The sequence below is a fragment of the Macrobrachium nipponense genome, chromosome 28 (assembly GCF_015104395.2).
Source record: "Macrobrachium nipponense isolate FS-2020 chromosome 28, ASM1510439v2, whole genome shotgun sequence".
Classification (NCBI taxonomy): Eukaryota; Metazoa; Arthropoda; class Malacostraca; order Decapoda; family Palaemonidae; genus Macrobrachium; species Macrobrachium nipponense.
Window position 1 is genome coordinate 32684713 of NC_087217.1, and position 19228 is coordinate 32703940.

The following is a 19228-nucleotide window of genomic DNA, read 5'->3' on the forward strand; positions in this document are numbered from 1 at the left end:
TTAGTGCCTTTTGAATTGCCTGAGTCAGTGCCTCCCTAAGCGCTTCCTGAAGGTGAAGAGGCACCCTCAGAGGAGATTAACTCCTCTGCTTAGCTGTACTGTCTATTTTCACCATCATTCATCATATAAGTGTTTCCCTTGTAAAAATAACTGGATTACATAATTTCACACATACCTAACTAAGTCATACAGTACATGTGTACATTTTTAACCATAAAATGTAAGATTTATTTTGAAATATGAATAATATTTCAAAAATTAATATGTACAGTAATCGGATATTATAATTGATGTAGGATGGTATTTTTGGGGGATATTTGGTGTTTACACATTCAAGATTGGCAGTTATAGGAATTTTTGGAGGGTGAGGGGTCTAGAACACATCCCCCTGTAAATATGGGGGGTCCACTATTCTGCTTCTTGACAGAAGGTTGGTTCGGGGCGGAAATCTTCTTGTTACCCTGGAAGCAGAGTTAGCAGGTTGGACGACAGACGAAGTCTTCCACTGTTCATTTCTAATTCGGGGTGAACAAATATTGGTTGAACACCATACGAATTAGAAAAATGTATATAGAAGACAAAAATTGTCGAGTTTGTTTGAAGAAATAATTCGGAGTCATTGCAGTGGCCCATGGGTCAGTTGCTATGGAGCAGAAGACTTACAGACTTCTGTTGTACCATGGGATAAACAGAAAGACCATAATGAGTTTTTGAGACTATCTCTGTCTGATGATTCTCGCAATAGCATGTGTGGAGCACAAGAGAGGAACTTTAGACAAGACCTTAGGTCTGAGATGTTTGTTTGCCTGTATGGTGTTTTGCATGGAACCAGTGGTTATTCAGCAACAGGACCAACGGCTTTACGTGACTTCCAACCACGTCGAGAGTGAACTTCTATCACCAGAAATATGACAATTTGTCGAAAATTGCATTTTTCCTAACTATACAAACCTGAGGTCCTTTAACAATAGGAAGTAGCTAGCGGCAGCTGGAACGGTCGTAAGCTTCGAACAAGGGGAGAACGGTAGTTAACTGCTTGTCCGATCGTCGCGCGCCGCGCGACTGGGAGGTAAACAAATCACTTTTGCTTTTGGCCCATGCAAAATACGCAGAGTGAGGGGTGGCATGAGGAGGGACTATATGTTAAAGGACCTCAGGTTTGTATAGTTAGGAAAAATGCAATTTTCGACAAATTGTCATTTGTTCCGATACGTAATACAAACCCTCGGTCCTTTAACAATAGGAAGACTCACTTCTTGGTGGGAGGAATCTGAGTCTTTTTGATGAACAGACTGGTGTTCGTCCATCCCTGGAATGCCTCCCTGGTCGTAAGAGCGAGGGAGGGATCCAAGCCTCTGTCCGATTGATCGGGGTGTGCACCGCAGGATCAATGGTCAGACCTCTGGGCCGAGTACTAAGAGAGAGGCAAGCGTATCTCTTTGTACCAGCATTGTAAGAACTTTTTCCTTTACATGAGCAAATGTAAAGTAATGGGTTTGTCTCATGTCGGCATCCACTTTCTCCCCCTTGTTGGAGAAAGTGGTGGATATTTACTCCTATCTCTAGTTAAAGAGGTAGGATGGAGCTCTGTTGAATAGCTTACCTGCATCTGACTCCCTTCCAGCAAGGTAACGACCGTATCCCTCTGCCCACAGGTAGAAGGTAGAAAAAGATGGTGAAGAGAAGCCAGTCACTCTCTCATTCACGCAGTTCATTCATCCCAGTCATACCAGGAATCGATGCTGTTCTGCCTGCTCGGGTGCTGGTAAGCTTACACAACGTGTTGAGCAGCCACCACATGGTCCCAAGGAAAAAAGTATCCAAGGACTTGTGGGCAATATCCCGAAGGTAGAAGGACGTGAAGGTGGTCTGGTTGGCCCAGACACCTGCCTTCAGGACCTGCGCCACGGAGAAGTTCTTACGGAACGCTAAGGAGGGTCCGATACCTCTGACTTCGTGGGCTCTCGGACGGAGCGTACGGATGTCGTCGCTACCATCAGCTTCGTACGCTCTCCTGATCACCTCACGCAGGCCAGAAAGAAAGCGTGTTCTTGGAGACTTCTTTCTTGGTAACCCCAGTGCTAACGAAGAGGCGTCGACACTCAGGCCGAGATGTCGAGTTCTCTTCAGATAGCGCCGTAGCGCCCTCACAGGACAAAGCAGCATCTCATCCGCATCATTATCGGTGAAGTCCAGGAGGGAGGGATCGTGAAAGACTCGAACCTGTCGTCAGGGATCGACGGATTCTGAGTCTTAGCTACGAAGTTCGGGACGAAATCGAGCGTCACAGATCCCCAGCCTCTGGTATGTTTAACATCAGAAGAAGGCCATGTAGTTCCCCTACTCTCTTCGCCGATGCCAGGGCCAGCAAGAAGAGGGTCTTGAGGGTCAGATCCCTGTCTGACGACTCTCGGAGTGGCTCGAAGGTCTTCGAGTCAAACTCCTAAGTACGAGAGTCAAATCCCACGCAGGGGGCCTGAGTTCCCTGGGTGGGCAAGAACCTTTCGAAGCGCCTCATTAGCAAGGATATCTCGAACGAATTCGAGATGTCCAGTCCCCTCAGTTTTAGGACGAGAGCCAGGGCGGCTCTATATCCCTTAACTGTGGGTACTGAGAGGAGCTTCTCTCGGCGAAGAAACACGAGGAAATCCGCTACCTGCTGAAGAGTGGCTCTGAGAGGAGACAGACCCTGTCTACGACACCAACCACAGAAGACGGCCCACTTCCCCTGGTACACAGCTGCAGAGGACTGTCGGACGTGTCCAGCCATCTCTGTTGCTGCGCTACGAGAAAAGCCTCTCGTTCGCAAGAGATGGTGGATAACAGCCAGCCGTGAGTTGAAGGGACTGGACTGCCTGGTGGTACCGTTCTACGTGTGGCTGGGCTAGAAGGTTGTGCCAAGTGGGTAGCTCTCTCGGTGCGTCCGCAAGAAGAGCCAGCAGGTCCGGATACCAAACGGCTTGTGGTCGTTTGGGAGCCACCAGGATCATTCTGAGATTGGGAGTGACCAGCGCTCGACTGATCACTTTCCGAATCAGACAGAAGGGAGGAAAGGCGTAAGCGAAGAGGTTGTCCCAGGGGTGTTGGAGAGCGTCCTCTGCAGCTGCCCATGGGTCCGGCACAGCTGAAAAGAAAACCTGAAGTTTTCTGTTGTGCCGGGTGGCGAACAGGTCTACGACCGGTCGCCCCCACACGGTTGAAGAGCCTTTCCGCCACGTCTTGGTGTAGAGACCATTCGGTCCCTATCACCTGATCCCGACGGCTGAGCTTGTCTGCTACTACATTCCTCTTGCCTTGGAATGTAGCGTGCTGACAGCTCTATCGAGTGAGCCGTGGCCCACTCGTGCACCTGCACCGTCAACTGATGGAGCGGAAGAGACACTAGCCCCCCCTGCTTGTTGACATATGCCACTACTGTGGTGTTGTCGCACATCAACACCACTGAGTGTCCCACCAAGCGGTCCGAAACTCTTGGAGAGCGTTGAACGCCGCCTTGAGTTCCAGGACATTGATGTGAAGGTGCTTCTCGTGATGTCCCACACACCTGCAGCCAGCAACTCCTCCAGGTGTGCGCCCCATCCCTCGGTTCGATGCGTCTGAGAACAGAAGCATCTCCGGGGGGGGAGTGCGTATGGGCACTCCTCTTAAGAGGTTCTTGTCGTCGAGCCACCAGGCTAGGTCCTGCCTCACCTTGTCCGTGATAGCCACGGGAAAGTAAGGAGGATCCTTGGCCTGAGACCAACTCTCCCTTAGTCTCCACTGGAGAGACCGCAGGTGAAGACGCCCGTGAGGAGGGACTAACTTCTCGAGTGACGACAGATGGCCGATCACGACTTGCCATTGCTGTGCTGCCTGTTCCTGCCGAGACAGGAACCGGCCGGCTGCCTCCCTGAATTTGCTGATACGCAAGTCTGCGGGAAAGACTTGCCCTGCTACCGTATCTATCAGCATACCCAGGTACTTCATCTTCTGCTTGGGTTCGAGGTCGGACTTCTCGTAGTTTATCACGATCCCCAGATCGCGACAAAACTTGAGGAGTCGATCTCTGTCCTGTAGCAACTGCGAGCGGGAGCTCGCCAGGACTAGCCAATCGTCGAGATACCTCAGAAGACGTATCCCGTTCGAATGGGCCCAAGCCGACACCAGAGTGAACACTGCGTGAACACCTGTGGGGCGGTTGAGAGACCGAAAACAAAGTGCCCTGAATTGGTACACCGTCCCGTCGAAGATGAAGCGGAGGTACTTTCTGGAGGACTGATGGATGGGTATTTGAAAATACGCGTCCTTCAGGTCCACTGAAAGCATGAAATCGTTCCCCCTGATCGAGTCGAGCACTGAGCGTGCCGACTCCATCGTGAACCGCGTCGTGCGAACGAAGCGGTTCAGGGGAGAGAGGTCTATCACCGGACGCCAGCCCCCCGATGCCTTCTCCACTAGGAAGAGGCGGCTGTAAAAGCCCGGTGACTGGTCCTCCACGATTTCTACAGCTCGTTTCGCCAGCATGGTCCTTGATCTCCTGTCGAAGAGCGTTGTCCTTTGCTGATCCCCGGACATAGGTCTGTAGATGGACCGGTTTGGAGATGAGGGGGGGCCGAGACTCGAAGGGTTAGTAGTAGATATCCCTCCCGAAGGACGTCTACTATCCAGTTCTCGGCGCCGTAGCGCTGCCAAGTCGACCAATGGCTCGCCAGGCACCCCCCCACTTCCGGCAGCAGGTGAGGGGGAACGCCGTCCCTAGCGTTTCCCTCCTCGTTTCGACTTCTTTCCAGCACCTCCTCGGGGAAAGGAGGGCTGGGAGGAGGGCTGGTTGCGGCCTCCTCTAGCAGAAGTTGAAACAGCTGGAGTCTTCACACGGGGTTTGGACGGTGCAACCGTCTTCGCCGCCGTGGAAGCGCTAGCCAAGCTCTTTGTTTGGCCGCAGTTACTCGAGATTGCCCAGAAACCTTCGAGACTGCCTGGTGGACTAAGCGGTCACTCTCGTCAGTGCGCCGCCGTTCCACCGCAGCGTCCACCATCTCTCCAGGAAAGAGAGCTGGGGAACTCCTAAGAGGTCCATTTCGTAGCCCGAGTGCCGCCTCACGCGCCCGCCCCCTTGGTCCCACTCGGGTAAGGACTGCGTCCCTACGTCGAAGAACCAAGTTGGCCCACAGGTTAGCAGTCTGATGGGCGAGGTAAGAGATTGCTCTTCCTCCAGACTGGCACAGTCTCCTGAAAGAAGCGTCGTCTTCGAGAGCAGAACTCCCAGAGTCGGCCGCTACTTTGGATATTGTGAGGGACCACAAATCCAACCAGGAAACTGCCTGGAATGCTGCCATAGCGGTAGATTCCAGGGCAAGTGCCTCCTGCTGCGAGAACCATAGGTTCTCCGACAGGAGCTGCTGCAGGGACACACCTGGAGTCAGCCTCGCTAACTCCGGGTTAACCTGTTTCGGCAGTATCGGGTCTTCCGAAGGCACGTAAAATCGCCTCTGTCGCTGTAGAGGAGGAGGAAGCAGCTTAGAGGACCGTCCGGATTTTAGCGAGTCCTCCCGTCCTGAGACGAGATTCTCCACCTGATCCAGGACCGAGGTCCGCAAGCTCTGATCGTGGCAACCCCACCATCATTTTGGGCTCCCTCTTGGGACCCCAAAATGATTCGAGCCGGGACGTGGGCTCTGCTGGTGGTAGCGACGATCCTTCCGCAAGGCCATTATGCAGACGCATCAGCTTAATGACCTCTGCGAAGTTCCTCTGTATCTCAGGCGTTACAGCGTCTTGTGGAGTAGGACCGTCCAGTCCCTCCAGCAAGAGCATATCCCTCGATACTTCCTCCTTCAGAAGGAGGAACAGCGACAGACCCCTGACGGTCGCCTCCAACTACTTGCGCGTACGTTCTGGTCTGGTCCTAAGACCGTGCCTGAGCCGTACGGCGTCATAGCTGGGTCACGAGCGGCGCACCTCTCGTGATCGCTCCTCGGTACATCGCTCCTCCCGGTATAGCCCGAGGAGGTTGAAGGTACGGGAGAGGCAGACCTGACGCTCCCCCTCGCTCGCTGGCAGGACCAGCGTGCGTGGAGGGCTGCTGCTGATCGTCAACCCGCGGTGACGGTCGAGCAGCAGGCCTAGCCTTGCCGCTCGCCTGGGGCGATTGGCTCGGCTGAGAACGTCGAGACCGATCTCTAGCGTCAGGCGAGCTGCCGCTGGTCACTGTCTCCGCCCGGTCCCATCGGGAGCGGCGGACGGGTGACCTGCTAGGCTCTCTGTCGCGTCGAGACCGGCCAGCGTCCTCTCGGCGCGTCAAACCGCTGGTACCAGCCGTGGCTGGTACCGGCGGCCGTGGGGACTCCTTCCTCGCCTCAACCCGTGGCCGGTCAGCGACCGTCACGTCAGCCCGAGCAGCCAGTTGATCGCTGCGAGAGCGTCCACTGGCCTGGCGAGAGTCGTGTGCACGACTCTCGCCAGTCTTCTGCTCCGCGCCGCTGTTTTGACGGCGAGCGAGCTCGGGCGTCAAAACTTTGGCTGGACGGTCCTCTTTGGAAGAGCGTCCACTCGGTGCTTCTCGCGAACGAGAAGCGGCCGAGACGGAACCTGGTTTAGCGGCAGAACCGCTAGCACCAGGTGAGGACGCACCAGCCGAGGCTGGTGCACCTCTGGTCCCCGTCGACTTCTTCTTTGCAGAAGAAACGACGGGCCCCGTTCCCGAAGGAACAGGAGGACCAGCAGAAGAGCTCCCCAGCTCGCCTGTGCGAGCCGGGCCTTAGAAGATCCCGAAGGAGTCTTCTTAGGGGGGGAGGAGGCACCCTTCTTCTTCTTCGGTTCGGCTGTTAGCCTTAGAAGTCGAAGGGGAAGGAGAGGAGGCAGCAGACGACGAAGAAGACGATGAAGACGACGACGACACCTTCTTCCTCTTCCTCTTCTTCTTCGCCAGGCTCCGCAGAACAGACGTCAGGTTCTTCTTCCATCCAGGAGGGAGCCGGGGCAGTTGCCGAAGCAACAGGGCCCGACTGCACCTGTCCGGAAAGACCTGAGACTGTGACAGCACCACCAGCAGCAGGAACAACAGGAACAGGTCCGGGAACAGCAGGAACGGCAGGAACATCTGAAAGAGAATGTGCAGGCCGATCTGAAAGGGAAAAAGTAGCTGGAACGGCAACAGGTACGGCAGGCACGGCAGGTACCACGGGAGAGCCAGGCGTCCTGTCGGCAGTCACCATCATCCGTGGCACTGGCGGCAGGTCCAGGGGGGTACTCTTTGGGCAGCGGAAGTCCGGGGTCGGCAAAGGAAAAAATCCAGGTGGTGGTGGCACCGTCCTCTTTGGCACGGCAGCAATGGGTTTTTGTATAGCCACCGTGGGTGTCACCGACATTATATGGGGCGTATATACCAGATGCGGTGGCATCTCATATGCTGGTGTCGTTACTGTGGTAGTAGTAGTGGTCACCGCACCATGAGTGACCACTGCCGACCCCGCCAACCGCTGAAGCAACCCCTGGATGCTGGGCACTCCCTGCAGTCCCAGCGACTCCCACACCTGTCCCAAGTCGTCCTTCGCTGATGGCACACCTGCGGAAGCAACAGTCGGGTTAGTTGGAGGGGCTTCCTCGCGCCTGGGGGAAGAAACACCCCCCCCAGAGCGGACGGAAGACCCCGAGTACAGCTGTACGTCCGGGTAGCGGGCGCCCTCATCCACACTCGACGGATCGAGAGAGGAAAAGGACTCCGCTACCCCCCCCCGCAGGGGAAGGCGCGAAACGTGGGGGCTGGCCGGGGGGCAGGAAAGAGGACGAAGTGTCCGTTACCAAAGGAGTCACTGGACTTTCCGATGACTTCTTGGGCGGCCTAAGTCTCTTCCTGCCCTCGTACAGCACCCACTGCGCCTCGGACCAATTCATACATGTGACACAAGGTTCGTTGCGGGAGCACTCTCGCCCCCGACAACGAGTACAAACCTCGTGGGGGTCCACGTCAACAAATGACCTGAAACCTCCACATCTACGCCCCTCCAGCCCGGGACACACTCTACGGGCGACTGGAGGGCGCGGTGATATCTCCATTTCTTCCAATTCACTCATTGCAAGATCAATAAGAATTGTAAAAGTACTTACAGTCACTCCTGATTTATACAGAAAGAGAGGCAAATACTCAAACTCAAAGCAAACGACAAAGCGGGCAGAGCGATGGCGAACACGTCCTTCCCACACACGGCCGAAAGCAAAAGTGATTTGTTTACTGACGATCGGACAAGCAGTTAACTACCGTTCTCCCCTTGTTCGAAGCTTACGACCGTTCCAGCTGCCGCTAGCTACTTCCTATTGTTAAAGGACCGAGGGTTTGTATTACGTATCGGAACAAACACATCTCTAACCCCTAAGTGGAATGCCAAAGAATCGAACTCGTGGCCACCGAGGTGGCAGGGCAAGACCATACTGATCACGCCACTGAGGCACTTCTTAGAAGTCTGAGATGGCCGGACGAGACGTTCATATTTGTAATTAACCCTCATCAGACGAGAAACAATACCGAACATGTCCCCTAGAGAAAGCAGTACCATGCCCCACACTCGACTCTGGAGGCTGAGTTGCTTGACAGTACATTCCAAACTGTTCAGCTTATAGTCGCGCAAAGAGCAAAGAAACACGTCTTTCCCTGATGACGGACGAAAGCAAATTGAAATGTTTACGTCCAGTTGGGAGGGACTCCCAACTTCCGGACTGGTGGTTAACTGCCGAACAGCCTTGTTTGAAAGATTTAAGTGGTTGTATCCAGGCTATGCCTTAAGCAATTCCTATTGTAAAGGACCGAGGGTTTGTACATTGTGTAGGAACAAGTGGAATGTTCCCATCTGGGCAGGAGGGTCTCCCCACCTACCAGAAGTTACTGCCTAACCACCTTGTTCAAGAGTTTTAATGGCCATGTTCCAGCTTTGCTTTAACCAACTCCTAATGTAAAGGACCAAGAGTTTGTATACTATGTAGGAACAAGTGGAATGTTATATCCAGGCAGGCGGGTCTCACCCTGTACTGGAGTACTGGACAGTAGTTACTGTCTAACCACCTTATTCAAGAGTTTTAACGACCATGTTCCAGCTTAGCTGTAAGCAATTCCTATTGTAGAAAAACCGAGGATTTGTATTGTGTGGGAACAAACGTTTACGCCGTCCTCTCTATACACCTGTGTCCAAGTCACTTGGGAAAGAGCATGAACATCCATACAGGCGCCTTTCCAATGGCTGCCTAACGAGTCCTGGGATACATGTTCAACAGGCTTGTTTGAGGGAGCAACTACCTGACCTTCCTTGGACTGCCAGTTTGCTTCCCCCCAGGGGGAGGGGAGTTTAACAGGGACCTTGGTCTAGGAGCATCAGTGGGATGGATAGTCACCTCCTCCACTGCACTTGCACTAAAACTCTTCATTTTGTCCATCAGAACTTCAACCAAAGGCCCAATTCAGGCCACTTGTATTCACTAATAGACCCAATTTATGGCCTATCCGCGCCTCGAGATTGGCAATAGCCAATGACGTATTCCATTATTTTTGTAGCTCTACTTATATTAGCTTAGATTAACTTTATGACTGATTTTGACATTTGATTGAATTAAGTCACGCTAGTTCATCTAGTGAGTGTTATGTTAGCTGTAAAACGAGACTGACTTTGGCTAAGTATAACTCCCATATTGTATGTAGTATGTGCAGAGGACAAGTTTGTTCTTTTACTCTGACTTGTGGCAAGTGTAAAGATTGGGGTATAGGGAAATGGCAGGTATTAGATTCTCATTGAATGAAACGTAAATTTGATGACAGAAATAAGAAAGGGGCTGCTAGAGCCCATGCTAAGACTGCTGTTCAGGTGAGTTTACTAAGAGTTGATAATATCAAATTGATAATGTCAATATTCCTGCATCTGTTACGCCTTTGACTGCTTTTTCTCTCAATTCCTGGCATCCTTTCTTCCCTTCTTTGGAAGAAAGGAAGCCGGGAATTGGAGTTGAGGGAAAAGTCAGAGGAGTACTAACGGGAGAAAAAGCAATCAAAGGCGTAACAGATGCAGGAATATTGACATTATCAACTCTTGGTAAACTCACCTGACCAGCAGTCTTAGCATCGGCTCTAGCAGCCCCTTTCTTATTTCTGTCACCACATTTATGTTTCATTCAATGAGAATCTAATACCTTCCATTTCCCCATACCCCAATCTTTACACTTGCTGCAAGTCAGCGTTAAAGAATAAACTTGTCCTCAGCACATACTACACACAATATGGGAGTTATACTTGGCCAAAGTCAGTCTCGTTTTGCAGCACACATAACACTCACTAGATGAACTAGCGTGACTTAATTCAATCAAATGTCAAAATCAGTCATAAAGTTAATCTAAGCTAATATAAGTACAGCTAAAAAAATAATGGAATGTCACCCAACTGGTGAAAAACCACAACCATCCGGTAACCAAAAAATCTTAAGAGCTGCTCAACCACCATGTAACGTAGATGACAGGCAGAAACAAATTGATCTGTTTAACTATATTGTAACTATTCTTGCCCAAAAGTGGGAGGGGCAGGTTACTTACATCCAAAACGGTTGGTAGTGTTCTGGTGTTGTAATCTCGGGACTAAAGTTCGCTTCCCCATCAGGGAATAAATAGTGAGGTTGTCAACCAGTGGTTACCACCACAAGTGACATCGTGGTAGGGAGTTGGGGTCACCGGCTGACGTCCACCCAAGAGCCACTAGCCTGGGGAGGACTGAAACTGACAACTATGACTATGACTACCTAGTATTTGACAAACGAGCACTATTGCGATTTCCAAAATGTTTCAAATTTTTAGTTGCCATACTAGTGTTAGATACTTTTAGCGATGTATATAATTACTTTGTAAGTTACTTAATAGGAAACATAACCTTACTGAGCTTGTCTAGCTTTGGTTTTGCATTAGCTACTAACTTTAGAAGATTCACATCAGCCATGCATCTGGTGTCTAGGCTAGTCCCTTACGACACTCCTGATTGGCTGTTGATAAGCCAATCACAGGGCTGGAAACTCTTAGTCTCTCGAGAGATTTCACATAGGCAGGATGTATGTTCCTTCCTCTCTTTCAAAAATTATAACTTTCACTACACCTCAGTTTTACCTGCAGAAGAGGAGCGTTTCCAAATTTCATCACTAAACATCTTCAAGCCAATGATTTAAGGATTATAATGATATAAGAATTATAAAGAAAATCATAATATATAATGTATAATAAAAAGGAATATTGAGAGGAAAGAAAAATCCATGGGATAAATTAATTTCCTCCATCAGGTATCAATATCTAAGTAACATTTTTTCTCATATAGAGATTTCTACTATAGGATAGGAAAGGGTAATTGTGATAATGATAGTGACAATAATGAAGTCTTAATATTCTTCTTCCCCCGTAGGACTTCTTCTATCTATGGATCGTGATCATAACGATGACGTCATAGAGTGATCATGTGAGCAACACCTGACTACACGAAGATAAGAGAAATATTAATATTCTTAATATTTTGCTTGTTATTTTCATATTGATAGCCCCTCCTATAATTTTTTTGGTAGCACTGTCTTCCATGACATTTAAGCTATGAAACTGTATGAAACACAAGATGATAAATGATGAATGCACTGCGATCTCACGTAAGGAATGAAAGAATATATTTTATATTAAGAATTTTATGTTTATAACACTAAAAATATTTTAGCATTAAGTTTACTGAAGTACATTATTTTTGTATCATTATAGCTAATCCTTAAACCATTGGCTTGAAGATGTTTAGTGATGAAATTTGGAAACACTCCTTTTTTTGCAGGTAAAACTGAGGTGTAATGATGAAAGTTATAATTTTTGAAAGAGGAAGGAACATACACCCTGCCTGTGTGAACTCTCAAGTGAGATTGAGAGCTTCCAGCCCTGTGACTGGCTTAGCAACAGTCAATCAGGAGCGTCATAAGGAAATGGCCCAGACATCAGATGCACAACTGATGTGAATCTAATAGTATAGGCTAGTAGCTACTATGTACTATTATGTTTGTAACTAGGCAAAATAATCTGTCTAGAGTAAAACTGAAGACTAGGTACTACCTGTAGCCTACTACCAATGCAGCCTGGTTCCAGCCAGTTAGCAAATGGAATACTACCTAGTAGCCTAGACCTAGCTAAGTAAAACCTTTGTTTATGTTTGTCTACTAATTGTTTATGTTCATGGTAGTTCTTAAACAGGTAGTAACCGAACCTGAGGGGTGAGGTAGTACCTAGTCTTTAGTTTAGCCTGAGCCTACCTTACTACCTACTACCTAGTAGTAGCTAGGTTAGCTAGGTATTGTAGGCCACAGGCTTATCTGACATTTTGAACTGGCCTATACTACTACTCACACAGTTTAGAGGCAAACGCTATGACTACCTATTAAAAAACAAAATCTGTTTCACAAACGTTCTATTTCAAAGCTCAGTTATACTAAAAGGTTATGCTTGCGTGGACCATGGGGCCAGGTGCTTCAATTGACACTTGTTTGGCAAAGTGGTTGCTACCTCTCTCAACCTCGCCCATAATCAACCCAACCCGGATGCAGGGTCTCACCCTCTATATGACATCGTTTAGAATAAGATCTTACTCCCCAGTCAATCTTGGAATGTTATATATTTCATCATTTACCAGATTTTTCTTTCATAACTATGACATCATCATTAAAAACAAATGATTTTCGTACCTGACAACACCGCCATCTTACTACTTTCACACCCAAAACATTACTACTGTGAGCTTAAAAACGAGTTGTATTATCGTGTTCTCTATGTTATTTTTTGAGTGCTGCAAGACGAATAAAACATAATTCAGTTTTTTAGCACCAAGTATTTATATTTTATAACAAATACCTAGCAAATAATAACGAATAGATAAAGAGGGAAGCAAAATCCCTTTTATGTGAGTCATCGGCTTGCCCACACTGGCCGTGAAATGCTCATTGTATTTCAGGGTTGTGAAAACAAATGGTCTTCTGTTTGTCTGTCTGTCTGTCTGTCTCTCTCTCTCGGACTCTCCCAAGAGTCCCTGTAGACTCACGGATGGAGCAGAAGTTGTGTTGACTGTTGAGGTACGTGACGTCCTCTGGTTGCAGTGAATGGGTGAGGTACACATGTCAAGTTTACCTTACCTTGCGCCGTCTGCTCTTACTTTATGTTTGTTTTCTTTGCCCCTTTCATATTAGTTTCGAGTTGTATCAGTTGTGATGACAGTTTGACAATATCGAGTCGTCACAAAGGGCATAAATCTCCAAATCCAATTGAAAACGGAGGCTTGACTAACCTATCCTAAAGGAGGCCCATTTGTGGCTACCTACTCAGGGAGGCAGAACGTACTGTCAGCTTGTATGAGGCTTACCTCATTTACGTTTGCCAGGAATAGGCTAGGCTTATCCTAAGTATAATATTCTATTTTATAGTTAGGCCGAAAACTTAGGTAAGCCTAATAAGGCACTCGTAGTTCTAGTAGATTTACAGTATCCCAGAATGAGTAGTAATAGTACCTACCTAGGTAGGCTATAGGGTTACTTAAATTTGTTGTTTGCACTGACAAGAATAACCTTTTTGAACTAGCCTACCTACATACATGTATTTCTGGCATAGGTAGCTAAACATTTGCTGAAGCTTTGCAACAGGTTTGGTAGCGTAACCAAATTGGTGGAAGGGTACTACCTACTATAGCTAGATACTACTACCTAGCCTATTTGTCCAAGTGCCACAAAGTGATACCTAGGTAGGTAGGTACTAGCCTATCTCACATACCCTAACATAGGCTCGCCCTTTGCAGCTTTTAGGTATACTATTTCATAGATCACTAGCTCACAAACCTGCAATCTCCTTTTCATAAATACATGCACCTAAAGACTAGGTACTCTAAACAGAATGATGTTGAAATGGTAATACCTAGCTACCTACCTAATTTCTAATCCTACTCCTTAACTCAACTGCCACTAGGGTAGTAAAATACCTTGTTGCGTTTCAGCAACTGGATCATGTTTCACTGAGGGTAGCTACTAATCCATCATATAGAAGATAGCCTATGGTACTTGTATTTTTATTTGCTGTTGATCCCATAGGAACTAGGGAATACAAACCATACCTAGTACCAATGCACATGTACTTTTCATTGTAGATGAAATTGGCTGTTGAAACTTGATAACAAGGTTGTTAACTGTAGGTAGGTGAACTTGCTATTTAAACTTTTTTCACTTTCTGTAATAATGCTAGCTATAGGTAGCTAGGCCAATTACCTAATTCACAGCACCCGTGTAGCTGGTGCCCAGCCCCGTTCCCTACGATGTTCCTGATTGGCCTTTCATCAGCCAATCACAGGGCTGAAAAGTTGCAAACTTGTCGGTGTCTCTTAAAACGTCATGCAGTAAGAATCTCCGCTCCCACCTCTCCTGACAAAAATGTCTTTCAAAAATTATAATTTTCATTACACCTCAGTTTTACCCAAAGAAAAGTATTTTCCCATTTGTTCATGAAACTTACCTGTCAGATATATACATATATAGTAGCTGTATTTTCCAAAGTCCGACAGAAATTAAAAAACTTACGACACACGTAGTGGGAGTCAGGTGGTTAGTACCCATTCCCGCCGCTGGGAGGCGGGTATCAGGAACCATTCCCATTTTCTATTCATAATTTTTCTGTCGCCGGTGTTGTAAACACAGTTTTCAGCACCTCCGTCTTGAATTTAGGAAACTTGGATACTATAAGTACCCCTTTTTGATTTTTTGGTATCTTGACTTTTGGATCGGTGGCTAGGCACACGTTAATTGTGGATTTGATTGATTTTGGCTTGATTTCTCTTTAAATAAGATGTCTGGTTCTAGTTCGGCTAGCGCCAGGTTTTGTACCAAGAGTGATTGTCAAGGTAGGCTACTGAAAGCATCAGTAGACCCTCATACTTTGTGTAAGAGTTGCAGGGAGCATGATTGTATGTATGAAAGTCGCTGCAAGGAATGTGAGTGTCTTTCTGATTCTGGATGGAGAGCGTATGAGTCCTATCTTCGTAAGCTTGAACGGGATAGGTTAAGGAGGTCTTCCTCCAGGAGCGTTTCAGGTAAACGTCAGGAAGTTCATGTTTCTCCTACTAACCCTCCTTTAATCACTACTCCTAACCTTGTAGTGTTGCCTTCGGGCCCTGAAACAGTGTCTGTGGAGGGTAATAGCCCTTACGCTCTTATCTTAGAGTCGATTCGTAATTTAGAATCCAAAGTGCTCGCCTTAGAAGGCAAAAGTGAAGGTGCAAAGTGCAGTGACAGTGCTCCTTCGTTTGTGGAGGGTGCGTCAGATCGGCCCCATTTCGCCTCTAGGCCTAGACCGCTGCCGGACTCCCAGGTTTCAGGGAGAGGGCATGTCAAAAGCCGCAGGAGGGTTACGGGGAACGCCCACCAATCTGACGTGCCTTCGGCAGTATCTGTTGACGCTACCCAGACTGCCAAGTAGCGTGCGCGTGCACGTCTCCTAAAAGAGTGTTTCTCTTCTTCAGAGGCTTCCTCCCCGCACAAGGGGTGGAGCTCTCAATCTGTTTCACGCCCGCTGAAAAGGAGCGTTGGTGATCGTGACGCTTCAACGTCCAGTTTGTGCTCTCGAGCGGCGATCTTCGCCTGAGAGTATGTTCGCAGCCTTCCCGCCAACAGAAGAAACGTAAGGAGTTCATCGGATGATGACTTTGTTGAGCGCCCCAGTCCGCTCCCGAGCGCGTTCAACGGCAGTTCCTGGGAGAAGGAAGAAGGCGTCCCCTCGCCCCTCGCCTTCTCACAGGATCAGCCCGTCACCTGACAAGGAATCCTCTCTTACTGAGAAGATCCTGCGCTCTTTGCAGCAACAACTTGCTGATGCTCTTTCTATGAGAGGGACGCAACCACGTCCCAGGAGAAAGGATGACCGTCTTCCTGTGAAGAGATCTAGAAGGTCTCCCTCTCCTTCTCCTCGCTCGTCTATCTCTCCACTTTCTTCGCCTGCTAGAGTTCGTGCGACTCCCCAGCGGCTCTCTAGAGGACGTGAAGAGGAATTTACACGCTCTGCGCATGAAGCGGTATTACCCGCTCGTAAACTTGCGGTGCGAGATCTCGATATTTGCGTGGACGCTTCGGTGCAAGTTCAGGATCTTGACGCTCGGTCAGAAGCCAAGCGAGCGCCAGTGGCTTCTAAGAGTGCACCGGCGGAAGCAGAGCGCACGCGAGATGTTAAGTGCGCTTTAGTGAACGTCATACGCACGCCAGTGACGCCAAGCGTGCGCCAGCAGACGCCAGCAGCGCGCGAGTGGACGCCAATCCCGCGCTAGTAGCAGCCAGGCGAGCGCCAGTGGACGCCAGGTGTGCGCCAGCGGACGCTCGGGTGGACGAGGATGTGGATTTTCGTCGTCACCCACCGGTTTTTTATGAGACTTTGCAAGTTACTTCGGGTCTTAGAGAGACAACCGGAGTTTCTATTAAGGAGTCAGCTTTGCCTTCCACTTCACAGCAACGCTCCTCTTGGAAACTTAGACCAGATAGTCTTAGTTCAGCCTTACTTCCTCCGACTTCACCTGTGTCGGAAGCAGAGGTTAGCGACGCTTCGGTTGAAGTTGATGATGAGAAACCTTTGGCGGCGGTCTCTTCTGACTACCAGGTATTGACCCGCCTTCTTCAATCGGAGTTTGGAGATACTTTTCATCCGGAAGCTCCTCGCTCTCCTCCCTCGCAACTTTCTTCTTCCAAGATCAACAAGGTCTCGGCATTTGTCAGAATGAAGAAGTCCCTTTCGACTAAGAGGGCTCTTCGTAAAGTCCATGACTGGATAGAGAAAAGGAAGTCTCAGGGAAAGACTTCTTTTGCCCTGCCACCTTCGAGACTTAGTGGGAAAGCTGGCATTTGGTACGAGACGGGAGAAGACGTAGGTATTAGACTTCCCTCGTCAGCTCAAGGAGACTTCGCAAGCATTGTGGATGCCTCGAGGAGGTCTCACCTGTCCTCTTCGAAAGTTTCCTGGTCTACTACGGAAATGGACCACCACCTTAAAGGCCTCTTTTGGACGTTAGAGGTCTTTAACTTTCTAGATTGGTGTCTGGGAGTTCTGGATGCCAAGTCTAGGAGTTCCGACTCGATTAGTCTGGGGGAGCTGTCCAGCGTAATGTCGTGTATGGACAAGGCCGTCAGAGATGGTTCGGAGGAGCTTACAGCTCACTTTTGCACAGGGCTCTTGAAGAAGAGATCCCTGTTTTGCAATTTTACAGCTAAATCTGTCTCTCCGTCACAAAAGGCAAATTTGCTCTTCGCTCCTTTTTCGGATCATCTCTTCCCCCAGGCTATGGTAAAAGACATTGGTACCAGCCTACAGGAGAAGGCCACGCAAGATCTCCTCGCACAATCTTCAAGGAGACCTGCAGTTCCTTCGTCCTCGGGAGTTTCGATTCTCAAGAAATCGAAGCCCTTTCGAGGTAGTTCTTCCTCGAGACCAGCCCCTCGAGGAAGAGGCACTTCCAGAGGCAGAGCCACTGCGCTTGCCAAGAACAAGAAGTGAAACAGAAGTCCTTCAGTCACCGGTTGGAGCCAGGCTTCAGCTTTTGCGCAAGCCTGGGAAGAGAGAGGTGCGGACAAAATGGCCTCCTTGACATCTTAAAGAAGGGTTACCGGATCCCGTTCCTGAAACCACCCCCGCTGTCTTCGACACCCAGGGACATGTCACCTTCTTATCGGGGAGAAAAGCAACAAGTGCTTTACGATCTGCTAGATCAGATGATCGTGAAACACGCCGTAGAACAGGTCTCCGACCTGAATTCCCCCGGATTTTACAACAGACTGTTCCTGGTGCCAAAGCAGTCGGGGGATTGGCGACCGGTACTCGATGTCAGCAACCTGAACCTCTTTGTCATCAAGCAGAGGTTCAAGATGGAGACACCTCAGTCAGTGATGGGAGCCTTAAGACCGGGGGATTGGATGGCTTCACTAGATCTCCAGGACGCGTATTTCCACGTCCCCATCCACCCCCAGTCCAGGAAATACCTGCGGTTTGTCCTGAAAGGAAAAGTGTTTCAATTCAGGGTTCTCTGCTTCAGACTCGGTTCTAGGACAGTTTGATACTGGACATTTTGATACCGGACAATTTGATACCGGACATTTTGTTACCGGACATTTTGTGACTAGGCTTTTTCACTACCGGACATTTCGATACCATTATATAAAGTATAAATCCAAATTATGTATAAAAAGTAAGGAGTTAAAAGTACAAATAAAAAAATATATTGACAAAAATGTATTAATTTGTAAAACAGTACAATTATGATTAAAGAAAAAGCAACAATATTATCTAGTTAAAAATGTTTAATGTTATGAGCAATGCCACGAAGATATTGTATTTTATTTGAGGGGTCATACCGTTCCAGCAATTTTTTTATACGCTGATCGGCGTCTCTGTATTTTTTCTTTGAGGTTGCGCTGTCTCCACGATAGAGATGGGCAATTCTTGTTGCACTGAGAGCCTCTTCATCTTTTTAAGCAGGTATAAGGGACCTAATGTTAGGCATACCATTTTCAATGCGTTCATGAACATTCCATAGATGAATAGGGAAGGATGGTGTTTAAAAAAAAATTAAAACCAATTACAAGAAAAGTGTGACAATTATATAAACAACCAATTATAAGAAACTTATCTTTGCTCACACACATAGTGGTATCGAAATGTCCGGTAGTAAAAAATCCTAGTCACAAAATGTCCGGTAACGAAATGTCCGGTATCAAAATGTCCGGTATCAATATGTCCAGTATCAAACTGTCCGGTCACCTTCAGACTCAGCACTGCTCCGATGGTATTCACCCTACTGATGAAGAACATTGCGAGGTGGCTTCATCTTTCCAAAGTCAGGATCTCTCTCTACCTGGACGACTGGCTCGTACGAGCCTCCTCGAAAGACCGGTGTCTGGAGGACCTTCACACGACCTTGTCGTTAACGAAGTCCCTGGGGCTTCTGGTGAACCTCGAGAAGTCACATCTGACCCCTTCTCAGTCTTTAGTCTATCTGGGGATTCAGATGGACTCAGTGGCTTTTCGGGCTTTTCCGTCCCAGGGGCGACAACTAGATTGCCTAAGCAAAGTGTCAACCTTTCTGGGGAAAGAATCATGCTCGGTGAGGGAATGGATGAGTCTGCTGGGGACCATTTCCTCACTGGAGAAGTTTGTTTCCCAAGGGAGGTTGTACCTCAGACCTCTTCAATTCTTCCTGTCG

The 19228-nt window shown here is 48.5% G+C and overlaps 2 protein-coding genes across 10 annotated transcripts in view; one reads left to right on the forward strand and one right to left on the reverse strand.

Moving 5' to 3' along the window:
* Positions 1-12846, reverse strand: part of LOC135201657 (protein diaphanous-like) — a 316869-nt gene extending 304023 nt beyond the window's left edge. Inside the window, exon 1 of one of the 3 annotated variants that reach the window (XM_064230760.1) lies at positions 12702-12845. The gene's annotated coding sequence lies outside the window, so the exon portion shown is untranslated. Of the gene's footprint in view, positions 1-12701 lie in introns of all 3 variants that reach the window. The other 2 variants (XM_064230761.1, XM_064230762.1) reach the window with 2 other exon arrangements.
* Positions 12847-12956: 110 nt separating this feature from the next.
* The window catches only part of LOC135201658 (uncharacterized), a 123102-nt gene continuing 116830 nt past the window's right edge, over positions 12957-19228 (forward strand). Inside the window, exon 1 of one of the 7 annotated variants that reach the window (XM_064230768.1) lies at positions 12957-13085. The gene's annotated coding sequence lies outside the window, so the exon portion shown is untranslated. Of the gene's footprint in view, positions 13122-13429; positions 13451-19228 lie in introns of those variants that run through there. The other 6 variants (XM_064230765.1, XM_064230769.1, XM_064230767.1 and 3 more) reach the window with 6 other exon arrangements.